The following is a 12,085-nucleotide window of genomic DNA, read 5'->3' on the forward strand; positions in this document are numbered from 1 at the left end:
GATCATGATCAATGACCAAATGCAGTCTCAGGCCTACGTCACGGCTGTATCTGTAGGCAGGTTTTTAGCATGTAAGCAAACCCACAGCTCTCGACTGAGCGAGAAACCACAAGGTCTGTGTCTCTTTCTCTCTCTCTCTTTCTCTGTCTGTCTGTACGTCTCTCTCTCTCACAATGTGTGTGTGGGTCGATAACGCATCTTGTCCCGGCGAATTGTTTGTGTCTCTTGTTGACTTCATTGACATGATGCCTGATGTTTGCCTGTGCTGTAAGGAGTGATGGGGCTGATATAGAGTGTTTGGGGGTAAACATCCTGCTGGCATTATTGATGGGAACCTCCTGACTGCTGCTGCTGCTGCTGTAGCAGGGAAAGAGAAGCTCGACAGGAAACTGATCAGGCCGAAGCACGAGTAGCGATGATGACCTCACCCCGGATCTAACTGAAACCAGTGTGTGTGTGTGTGTGTGTGTGTGTCGCCATGTTCTAGAGATCTGCGTGGGATTGTGATCTCTGCGGTTTAGCCCACAGTTGTCAGCTCTGTGATTAGCTCTGCCTGACTTCTCAACAAACAACTCAGACAACAAGACACTCAGCAAACAACTGCTGAATTATTCCAATTAGCATATGATTAAAACTACTGTTAGCTGAGTCCACAGGATGCTGTGAGTTCTAATCCCCCACCAGTAGTTTAGTAAATGTATTTCCTGTTATTTCCTCTGTAGCTGGTAATGACAGGGTTGAGGTGGGCTGCTCAAGCAGTCTGCCCCCCCCACACACACACACACACATCACTGACAAGAGAGATCCCCATTAGGCAGATGTAGTTAGAACATGTAATCCAGGCACAGAACAACCTGTTCCCCAAACATGCACGGTGGTCTCATTTTAAAGACTGGGCATCATACGTGTGTGTGTGTGTGTGTGTGTGTGTGTGGATGTATGTAAATGTGTAAGAGAGAGAAAATGTGGCTGTCGACGTGTCTGCAAGTCTCTGTGTGTGTGTGTGGGAGAGAGAGAGAGACTGTGCCTGCCTGTGTGTCTCTCTGTGTGTCTCTGTGTGTGTGTGTGTGTGTGTGTGTGTGTGTGTGTGTGTGTGTGTGTGTGTGTGTGTGTGTGTGTGTGTGTGTGTGTGTGTGTGTGTGTGTGTGTGTGTGTGTGTGTGTGTGTGTGTGTGTGTGTGTGTGTGTGGCACATGCCTTTCCAGTTTAAGATTCCTGTGTAACATGTGCTTATGTGTTTGCTGGTTGTAACAGTGGCCCTGTGTTGAGCAACACGACATGCTTGTCATTTATCATGTGCGCACATGTATGTGTGTGAGAGTGAAACTAATGCTGATTCAGATTCGTTCATATTGTCAGTTGCACTTGTGTGGGTGTTTATGTTTGTTTGAATGAAGGCAGCCTAGAGTATGGGTGGAGTCAGTTATGAAATGACTAATGTGTATTATTTACAAGGCCTTCACCTTTAAGTTGGAATGTTAATGCTGCTAATGAAGGCTTCTCAGCAGATCAAGCCTCTTTAGCTGACAAATACATCAAAGTTAACCTTTTTAAACAAGAAAACCACCTACGTTTAGCATTTAAACCCTCACCCTATGGTGTCCTGTAAGTGTCATTCATATGAATTCACAGAAGTGTAGTGTTTTTTTTCTCTCTCTCCTTTGTTCGCTGTATTTAGCATATCCCTCCTTTCTTAAGATGTATGTATTGCGAGAGGAATGGTGCAAGCACAGGACATCCTGACTGGCCGTGTTTGTTTACTGTGGCGCAGGAAGCTCTCTGTGGCACCCGAGGAGATGAGTGGGATTACTTCCTGAGGTCACAATGTTATCGCTGCTGTTGTGCCTTCGATCTAGCAAATACTCAAGATCTCTCTCCTCAGTCTAGTCCAAACCCTTCAGTCTCCATGTTTTTCAGTCTTGGTTCTGATCTCTCTCTTTCCCATAATACTGCACGCCAGTATTCAGGCTGCCACTTTAGCTGCCAGAGAATGCAGAGACCACTCCTTCACTGCCAGTCTTGTTCCAGCTGTCGTGTGTGTGTGTGTGTGTGCTTGTGTGCGTGTGTGTGTGTGTGTTGACAGTGAGAGATAGATAAAGTGACATGTAAATGGCTTCATCTGAAAGACTCTTAAACATCTCCCCTCGACGGTAGACTTTGTGCTGAGACAAATAGAGAAGCAGAGCAGGAGGAAGGAAAGTGAGAAACTCAGACTGGTTATATCCTGGAAACCAAACATCCCGTTGCCACGGCAATGGCTGCAGCCCTCTGAGTCCAGTAAAGAAGGGTGCACTACTCCCAGTTTCCCCTCAAACAGGAAGTTTATGGCACAGCAGAGAGAGAGAGAGGAATGGAGGGTGAGGGAAGAAGTTGGACGTAGAACAGTGAAATCGAGAGTGTGTGTGTGTGTGTGTGTGTGTGTGTGTGTGTGTGTGTGTGTGTGTGTGTGTGTGGCGACCACCATTGGACTATAAATAGGTCCTTTGTGTAGTTATAGGCTGCAGGGGGGGTTTGTGTGGACAGGGAGGGAGGGTAGAGGGAGGACCTACACACACACACACTCACACACACAGAGGCCTTCCTATGCCCTCCCACACACGTGCAAAAACACACAATATTTTCTGGAAAAGCAATGATGTTCAAAGCTCAGCAGAAACCTGTGCGTGTGTGTGTGTACTTGTGTGTGTATGTGTATGTGTCTGTGCACTGTGAGAAGTTCTTGACACAGTTTTATGTGATTTCATAAAGTGCACTCCTGTGCATTATAACTATCAGGGTGTGTACAGTATATATAATGAATGCGTATGCCTGTCATGGTGAGGGTTTGTCCATTTAAGGTTTTACAAATGTGTCTGTATGGGAAATTTGTGACTTGTGTGCGGATTTTGTATGGTGTGATGTCTTGGATTTAGCCCTGTATTCATACAGATGGATTCTCCATGTTCTGAGGCTACTGGATTCATGTACATATCCAACTAACAGCTGGCTTCACTCCGCTGGAAACACAAAGGAACACTTAAGCGTAGTGTAGATGTGACACTCAGAACAGCACCGCTGGGAATACCCTTTTACCTATCATTGTGTGTGTGTGTGTGTGTGTGTGTGTGTGTGTGTGTGTTGTTGTGCACACAAGAGTGTTGGAACTGATTTCACCTGCTGAATCACTGATTGACAAGCTTCATTCCAATCAAAGGTCAAGCAGTGGGCCTGCCAAACAGTCCGTCGCCATGGTTGCCTGGGAACAGGATCTTTTCGTCGAACCCATAATAGATGTAAGATAGCTAAGGGCAGCAGTCACCAGGTTATGATAATACTGCACCTGCACACAGAGAACAGAAACAAAAGAGCAAGACGCCAGAGGAGAACAACCTCATTATCCAAATGACCCATTTCCCAAAACCACAAGGATCATTTATTGTTGTGCCTATGCTTTAAGGTGTACAATGTCGAGCAATGCAACATGTATGCACGTATAACATGTGCACATAATCAATACACTGGCCATAATTAACATATAGAGGTCTGTTACCTTGTACAAAGGCAACAGGATGCTTTATGCAGAAGGGGAACCACACATACCAACTCATTGTGGATTTTTCTCAATCTCCTTGCACTCCAACAAATGAGACGTGGAAGTTCATGTTTGTCAGGGCTGTGAAGGAGAAGTTTGTGAGCAGCAGATGTCATCATGTGCTGTCAGAGGAAGAAGGGCTTCTCAAGCCAAACCAGACAGAATCTCAGGAAACATCTTCAAGGCTTCCCACCAGCACCGCTATCATCATTATTGCTTAAGCAAGGCCAGGAATGTGGGTCAGAGATGAACCTTCCCTTGCATAAATACAGAGTGGTTAGTCATCATGGGGCAATAACTTAGAATGCGTGTGGACGTGCACATCTGTCCGTGTGTGTGGGTATGTGTGTGTTTCTGTGAGAAAAGTAAAGAAGGCAGGACAGAAGCAGATTGTGTTTTGGCAGGGCTGAGCGCTCAGAATAGTCGTGTCATGCTCTCTGTTTTCCCCCTCCTGGTGTGCTGGGCTCGCTCTTCTCCGTGAGTCACACACACACACACACACAAACACACACACACACACACACACACACACACACACACACACACACACACACACACACACACACACACACAGAGAGAGAGGGGACAGGCTGGGAGTCGGGCTGCTGTTGCTGTTGACTTCTGCTGCGCTTTGAGGACAGGCTGGAACAATGGCCGCCTGAAATAGCTGTTGGGAGGATGAGCACACAGGCCGGTGGCCACTCATGTTTCACTCCTGTAGCTTGAGGTTGAGGTTGGAGTTCTCTGTGCATAGCTTCAGTAGATGGGGATGACTTTTGATGGGGTTTCCCCAAACAGATAATAATGAATGTAGTTGATCTATAGGTGTTCAGGTCAGATTTTGTGGATGTTTTGGATTTGTCCTTTGTGTGACATCACACCGTTGATTGTTTGACATAAAGCTCCTTTCGACACAAGTAAAAGGAAATACGCAGAGAGGAACTGGTGTTCCATAGAGCTTTGGCTATTGGCCAGTTGTGCCCGATGGGGCAGCAATGGCAGAAGCTTTTCTAATGAACCCAAATGAGGCTGAACGTCTTGGATGCCGTGCGGGTCTCTCATGTGCAGACTTACTTTCGTGGATGACATGAAACAAGCACGGCAGATTGCTATCAGCACTACACGGGCACTGAGTGTAGCCATATGTGCTGCTCCCAAGCTCAACCGTAGCTCTTGAATGAGTGCAGAAGAAATAATGAGTGCTCTTTGCACCCCATGGTCTGTGACGTGAGCTGTGTGTGTGTGTGTGTGTGTGTGTGTGTGTGTGTGTGTGTGTGTGTGTGTGTGTGTGTGTGTGTGTGTATGTATAAGTGAGTGTCTGTGTGTGTGAGAGAGAGAGACAGAGTGTGTGTGAGTGTGTTTGAGAGAGAGAGAGTAAGAGAGAGAGAGTGTGCATGTATAAGTGATTGTGTATGTGTATGTGTAAGTGAGAGTGTGTGGATAAGTGAGTGTGTACGTATAAGTGTGTCAGGGGGCCTGGGCATAGTGGTGTTTATTTAAACCTGTCAGAGTACTGCCACGGAGCTGTAATCATTGGCCTGAGTCTGCCCCCCCCAGGAAACTCCTGACCTGTGCAAACACACTGAGGAAGGGCGGCTGCCCATGTGCGTTCACCTTTCAACCCTGACCCCCAGCGGCGTCTGATGGAACCCCTCCAGCACCCCACCCCCGGCAACCTTCCCGGTCTCTCTGTGACGGATAAAAAAAAAAACGGTTTCGTTTCCCTAATGGACACCTTCCCAGTCAGAAACTCTGATGTAAAATTAGCCCAGTATCTTGCCAAGTGAGCCATGTTCAGACAGAGTGACATATATTTCGACACCTCTGTGTTGTGTGTCTTATAGGAGCACAGAGTTGAGTGCCTAGCCCTCTGAGAAATATGGTTAACCAATATGACACAAGTGGGCTTGGTAAAGAATATCCCCATGGCTGTCATCTGGCCGAGACCAATAATATAACAATGAAATCGAGACACCGTTTCAAATTGCTGTCAGTTCTATTCGAGATCTGCGCTGCATAATTCTGGAATGACTTGCAAAACAGTCACTCCACAGAGGACCGGAAAGGATTTCCTAACCACAAGTTCTCTACCCAGACATTCAGCAGCCACTACATGAAAAGGCGATGCTTATTCTAAGGGATCCCGGAGACTCAAGGTTCATCTCAGAAAAGCAATATGTTTGACCTCTGTATCGTGTTGCTTCAGCAGGAGCACGTGTGAGAAACGTCTGCTCTGTGTGTATGAAATAAGGCCCCGCTCTCTGTAGGAATGCATGCTATTTCCAAATTGAAAGTCAATAAGAGGTCAAAGTGACACCAGAGGGGCTATGGTCGTTCTCTTTCCCAATAGCGTGCCCATGCTTGAAACAAACAGGTTGTTTTTTATTTATCTATTTATGTTCCTTTTTTGTGAGTGTTGGTTGAAGTTCAAAGCCTATGTCTGCAGTGCTCTGTCGGTCACAGTGTGTGGTCACAGCCAAACCTAAACAACTGATGAGCTTTTCAGTTTCTGTTTCCTCTTACAGGCAGCAACTTAGCACACAAAAGACGATGAGCAGAACAGGACGTGAGGTCATGGCTGAATTCCCCCCAATGTCCCAGCCTGTCTGTACAAATTTGAATGTGTGTGTGTGTTCTCTGGCATACAAACCATAAACTGCCCATACACGACAACCAGCCAAAATTATATTTGGTTATTGGCACACATATTCCAAGGTCTGTTTTGACAGTGACCATAGAGTTGACCATTGATTTCATGATTTGAATGTTCCCTAGTAAATGATACATGGAAAACCAGTAAAAGAACCCACTTGCCTAACTGCACCATAGACCCTGGCAGACTCAGGCTGCTGACTGGTGTCATGTCTGCTGCTGGAGCTGTACTGTGCTGAAGTTGGCATGGAGCTCCTCTCCCTCTGTGGCTCATTCAGATGTGCTAACAGGCGGCAGCATGGCAGTCTGTGTGTGGCAGGAAAAACAGAGAGCCGTCAGCTTACACACACTGGACCTGATAGCCTCTACCACATCTAACATGATCTGTCTTTCTCTCGTGTTTCTCCATCTGTTTGTCTCTCCTTATCCTTCCTTCTCTCACTCACTCTCTCTCTCTTTCTCTCTCTCTCTCTCTCTCTGGGTCAGGGCTTGTGGACTGTAAACCACACACACACACACAAAGGCACAGACACATATAGGGATGTACCCGATTCCAAGTGTTATTTGGTAAAAGCCCAAATAATGCGAAGGAAACAGATATTCATTCTACCCGAAAATCAGTTCCATGATTGACATGTCTGTGCGTCAGCCATTATGTGCCTTTATATCAATTCATATCTTTGTGGATGGCCACAAGCTGATAATGCCCACTCTATTTGCAACATACGACTTTGATTTCACTAACTAGTAATTTCATTTACAACACATTACTGCTATATTCTGTAGTTGCCCGTTCCGAGCCAGTGCACAGCAGGCAGCAGGCAGCAGGCAGCAGGCTGAGAGCTCACCATTCCCACCTATCATTCAGGGAAAGCTAGCAAAAACAAAAACCTGGTGAAACAGCTGGATTTCTTGTCATTTTTGGCTGTCATTTTTACCTGCCCGCCATGACAAATATGATATTGTGTGTTTCTGTAGTATGGGTAGGGTGGACTGTGTTGTGTGTGGGTTGGATGCTTTAATTGACTAAAGGATAATGGGTAAAGAATCACGTCTGTGCTTGATTTTTGTAGGCCCCTATTAACTAGGCTGCTGGTGAAGTAGTCTGCATGGTGTTCTTGATTTGCCCTATTTTCACTGGTTGTAATTGCTGTGGGAGATTCTCTCAAGTTTGGTTTTGACTTACACCTTCAACAGGATGGCAGCTGGTTTCACATTTGCAGATTTTAAATGCATTCATGAAAATTTGGTTAAGAAATGTGTCAGCGTGTTTCCACCAGCTGTGTTGCGCGAGTTTGTAAATGTACAACGCTTCCTCATCGCTGGAGGAGGTGTGAACAACTGTGGGTGTAAAACTGGTCTGCAACTTTAACGGAAATATTGATTATGTGACTAAACCTGTTTACATCAACCACTATCATGTTACCCTATGTTAATCACCTCTTTCCAGCGAATACATCTCTTATGCGACTTGAAAGATGGGAAGTTCAAGTGCTAGCTTTCTTTGAATAGATAGAAACACAGCTAGTGTTGTTACAGCATTATATTGTGCTTTTGTTGTGACAGGGCATGCATTTTATGATGGCTATTGAGTTTGCTACAGTTGTGATATGGGGTGTCTGGCCTGTCATCCAGTTCAGCAGTAGATTATAAAGAATGTGTAGGCCATGATGTGATGGACCGTGAGTGAAAGTCATTCCCACTCACTTTTGTCCGACTGAAAATAATTTACAGGCTGTGCCATGAGGATGTGGAAATATATTTCATAATGAATTAATAGAGGCAGGCAGACACAGATAAAGAGTGAGGAACAGGGCGTGTTTGTGAAGATAAATATGACAGGCTAAACACCACTGGGTCAACTGTTACAGAGAGAGAGAGAAAGGCGGGGAGAGGATGTTACAGAGAGAGAGAGGGGGAGAGAGAGAGAGAGGCTGTTACAGAGAGAGAGGGGGAGAGAGAGAGAGGGAGAGAGAGAGTGGGATTGCAGTGAGAAAAAGTGCAGCATGTGGAGTTGGGGGGAGTTTCAGGAACCCCTGTAGTTGGCACTGGCAAATCCCATGTGGAGAGAATGATGTAAGACCATATTGAAATGGATTTCCCAGTGCTGTACACACTCACACAGTGGCCACACAGGGGGGAGCGGTGGAGCCCACACCGCCTCCACAGAAATCAGCCCGTCGCTCACATGCGAAAATCATGTGCAGCACGGTAAGCAGGTTCTCACAAGCACCACTCTCATACGTCCTAACTCCTGTCCCAGAAGGCGCAGTGCCCAGACATGCTTGTGCGACTCCCCCCACGATGCACACAGTGCAATCGCACCCCCCAATTTTTTTAAAAACATGAGGGGGCAACCCCAGATCTCGTCCCCCTCCCTAGACGGAGTGGGTGCAGATCTAGGCTTAGACTCATTGACCATGAGCGGGTTAGTTCCCGACCAATTCAACTCAAAGCCCAGCCTGGCTGGTTGTGCGGTGAGTTGGCGCGCATGCGCAGTCTCACCATGGGTGCTGAGAACGATCACAAAGGGGTACGTGCTGCAATTCGCCCGTCCCCCTCCGCCATTCAGCGGAGTGATCCAATCCGTGGTGCAGCAGGGACAGTCTCACTTCCTACGGGAAGAGATTGTCTCCCTGCTCAGAAAAGAAGCGATAAGCATAGTGCCTCCCGAGGAGGAAGCTTCAGGCTTCTACAGCCGTTATTTCCTGGTCCCCAAAAAGGACGGGAATTATCGGCCAATATTAGATCTACGTGTATTAAACAAAGCACTCATGCCGCTACGGTTCAGAATGCTGACCCCACGCCGGCTAGTGCAGTTCATAAGACCAAACGATTGGTTTATCACGATAGACTTAAAAGACGCTTATTTCCACGTTCCGATCCACCACAGACATCGGAGATATCTGAGGTTTGCATTCGGAGGAATAGCGTACCAATTCAACGCACTCCCGTTCGGCTTAGCTCTGGCGCCGAGGGTATACACAAAGTGAGTAGAAGCAGCCATCGCCCCATTACGACTACGCGGCTACGCGTATTCAATTATTTGGACGATTGGTTAATAGCTGCTCATTCGGAGGCCGCAGCGGTGCAAGATGGCCATCTAGTGGTGGCACACCTGCATCGGCTGGGCTTTGTGATAAACAGGGAAAAAAGCGTTCTGTGCCCAAGCCAAATTACGCATTTCCTAGGCATGATTCTAGACTCCACCTCCATGGAGGTCAGGCTGTCTCGAGAACGAATAAATGCCATCAAAACATGCGTGCGCCAGTTACGACTGGGACAGTCAGTCTCGTCGCTGTGCTGCCAACGCCTGTTGGGAATGATGGCGTCAGCCGCTATCGCGCTCCCGCTAGGGATGTTGCGTATGCGGCCGTTCCAGATGTGGTACCTGTCTCTGAGGCTCAACGCAGTCACAGACAGGCACCGCAGAGTAACGGTGTCCTCCAGATGCAGGAAGGCCCTGACAATCTATGGGCATAGTGTCGCGTCGCGTAGTAGTGACCACAGACGCCTCCACCAAGGGGTGGGGTGCAGTCTGCGAGGGGAGAGGCGTGAACGGTCTCTGGTCGGTGACAGAGGCCGCGTCTCATATAAATGTGTTAGAACTGCGGACAGTAGTCCTGGTCAGCATGTGTTAGTGAGGACGGACAACAATGCGGCCTTGGCGTATATAAACCGTCAAGGCGGAGTGCGCTCCCAGTCACTGCACCATTGGGCGACCCGCCTGCTCCTGTGGGCAGCGAGTCACGTCCTTTCCCTCAGGGCGGTTCATATTCCAGGTCACCTCAACTACGGTGCGGACCTGTTATCGAGGGGCGACCCTCGAGCAGCAGATTGGTGTCTACACCCTCAAGTGATAGAACAGATCTGGGTGCGTTTTTTCAGGGCGCAGGTGGACCTGTTTGCGAACAGGCAGAATACCTGCTGCCCGCCCTGGTTCTCGCTAGGGGGCGACAACCCCCCACTGGGCATAGACGCGCTGGGCCACCCGCTAGCGTCACGCTTTGTGGCGGGGGTGAGACGGCTCAGGGTGCCAGAGAGACACCTCATACCCTCTTGGGATCTGCTGGTTGTGTTACGTGCTCTCACAGGGCCTCCTTTCGAGCCCCTGGAGACGGTGGACATAAAGTTTGTCTCTTTAAAGACCGCGCTGCTACTGGCGTTAACGTCAGCAAAGCGCGTTGGTGATATGCAAGCCCTGTCAGTCAGCCCATCGTGCCTTCAGTTCTCGATCGCTGGTGACAGAGTGGTTATGCGACCTAATGCTGCTTACACACCTAAAGTGGTGGTAACCCCATTCCGCAATCAGGTGATTGAATTAGTAGTTTTCTCGCCTCCTCCTTTTGCGTCAGCAGAGGAGGAACGTTTGAATAAGCTCTGTCCAGTGCGCGCTCTCCGCTCTTATGTAGAGCGCACTGGAGCTTTCAGACAGTCAGATCAGCTATTTGTGTGCTTTGGTGCACGTGTAAAAGGCAGACCTCTATCAAAACCGAGCCTCTCCCGTTGGATAGTAGAGGCTATCGTGTTGTCTTATAAGAGCTTGTCTTTAGATCCCCCGGAGAAGTTGCATGCGCACTCTACGCGGGGGGTCTCGTCTTCCTGGGCCTTACTAAAGGGTGTCTCAGTGGAAGATATTTGCAAAGCTGCAAGCTGTAGTTCTCGCCACACTTTCATTAGATTCTATATGTTAGATGTGGCTGAACCTAGTTTTCTTCATGGAGTTCTGCAGGCAAGCGATCTCTGAATCCCCTGGCCTGAGAACGGTATAATGATAAGTGTGTTCACTTACGTAACCTCGGTTCCTTATGCAGGAACCAGATATAACAAAGTTGGCGTGTACAGTGTTACCTTGGTTTGATATTCTTGCTCAGTTTTTCTTTCCAAGGGTGATTTCGTGCTGCGCGGATGAATTTATAGACTCCTGAGGGGGCGGGCCCAGGAGTAAAGCGCAGACGAATCGCGGCCTTTCAGGCGTGAATGGATAAATGCTTCGATTTGGGCCCATGACTAGTGTCTGTCCATACTGTTATATCTGGTTCCTGCTTAAGGAACCGAGGTTACGTAAGTAACCGAGACGTTTTTCTTCATTACAATTGAATGACAGCATTAGTCTCATTATTAAATTGCCACAACTTGTATCATTTGGCACAGGTCTGGCATTCCTGAGTCTGGGTAGTGCATTGGGACATTCAGTTTGCCTGCAAGCCCACACAGAGAGCACCCCCCCCCCATCACACACACACACACACACACACACACACACACACACACACACACACACACAAGCTCTTTTTCCTTTGGGACAGCTCTGATTCCACTGCCACAAGCATTATGGACACTTCTGTTATTCACTGATGTTCTACCCTGTGTCCTTTTTGTGTGTGTGTGTGTGTGTGTGTGTGTGTGCGTGTGTGTGTGCGTGGGTGTGTGTATGTGTATGTATATATGTGTTTACGTTTGTATGTGTAGATGCATGTGAGTGTGCATATATGTGTGTGTCACTCACTCCCATACAGCCATTGGCTCTCAAGAGGATACACAGGAAAAAATGCCTGATGTTGTCACCCTCTGCCACACACACACACACACACATGCAGAGACATCAGTAAACATCAGACATCAGTAAACATCTGCACACACCAGGGCGGTGTGCACTGATGCTATCAGGGGCTGCTCGTTAACTTCTACTAAGTTTATGAAGGAGAGGAAGGAAATGACTTCAGTGACACAGGAAGTTGTCAAGGAGGGGTCGGGGGCTAAAGTGAGTGGTATTCAGCAGACTCAGACCAAGCATTCATCCGGACCAGACAAAACATCTTTGTCATGTACGTACGTCCAACACTCTTGCAAGCTGCAGCCT

Source organism: Clupea harengus, chromosome 13, assembly GCF_900700415.2.
Source record: "Clupea harengus chromosome 13, Ch_v2.0.2, whole genome shotgun sequence".
NCBI classification, from domain to species: Eukaryota; Metazoa; Chordata; class Actinopteri; order Clupeiformes; family Clupeidae; genus Clupea; species Clupea harengus.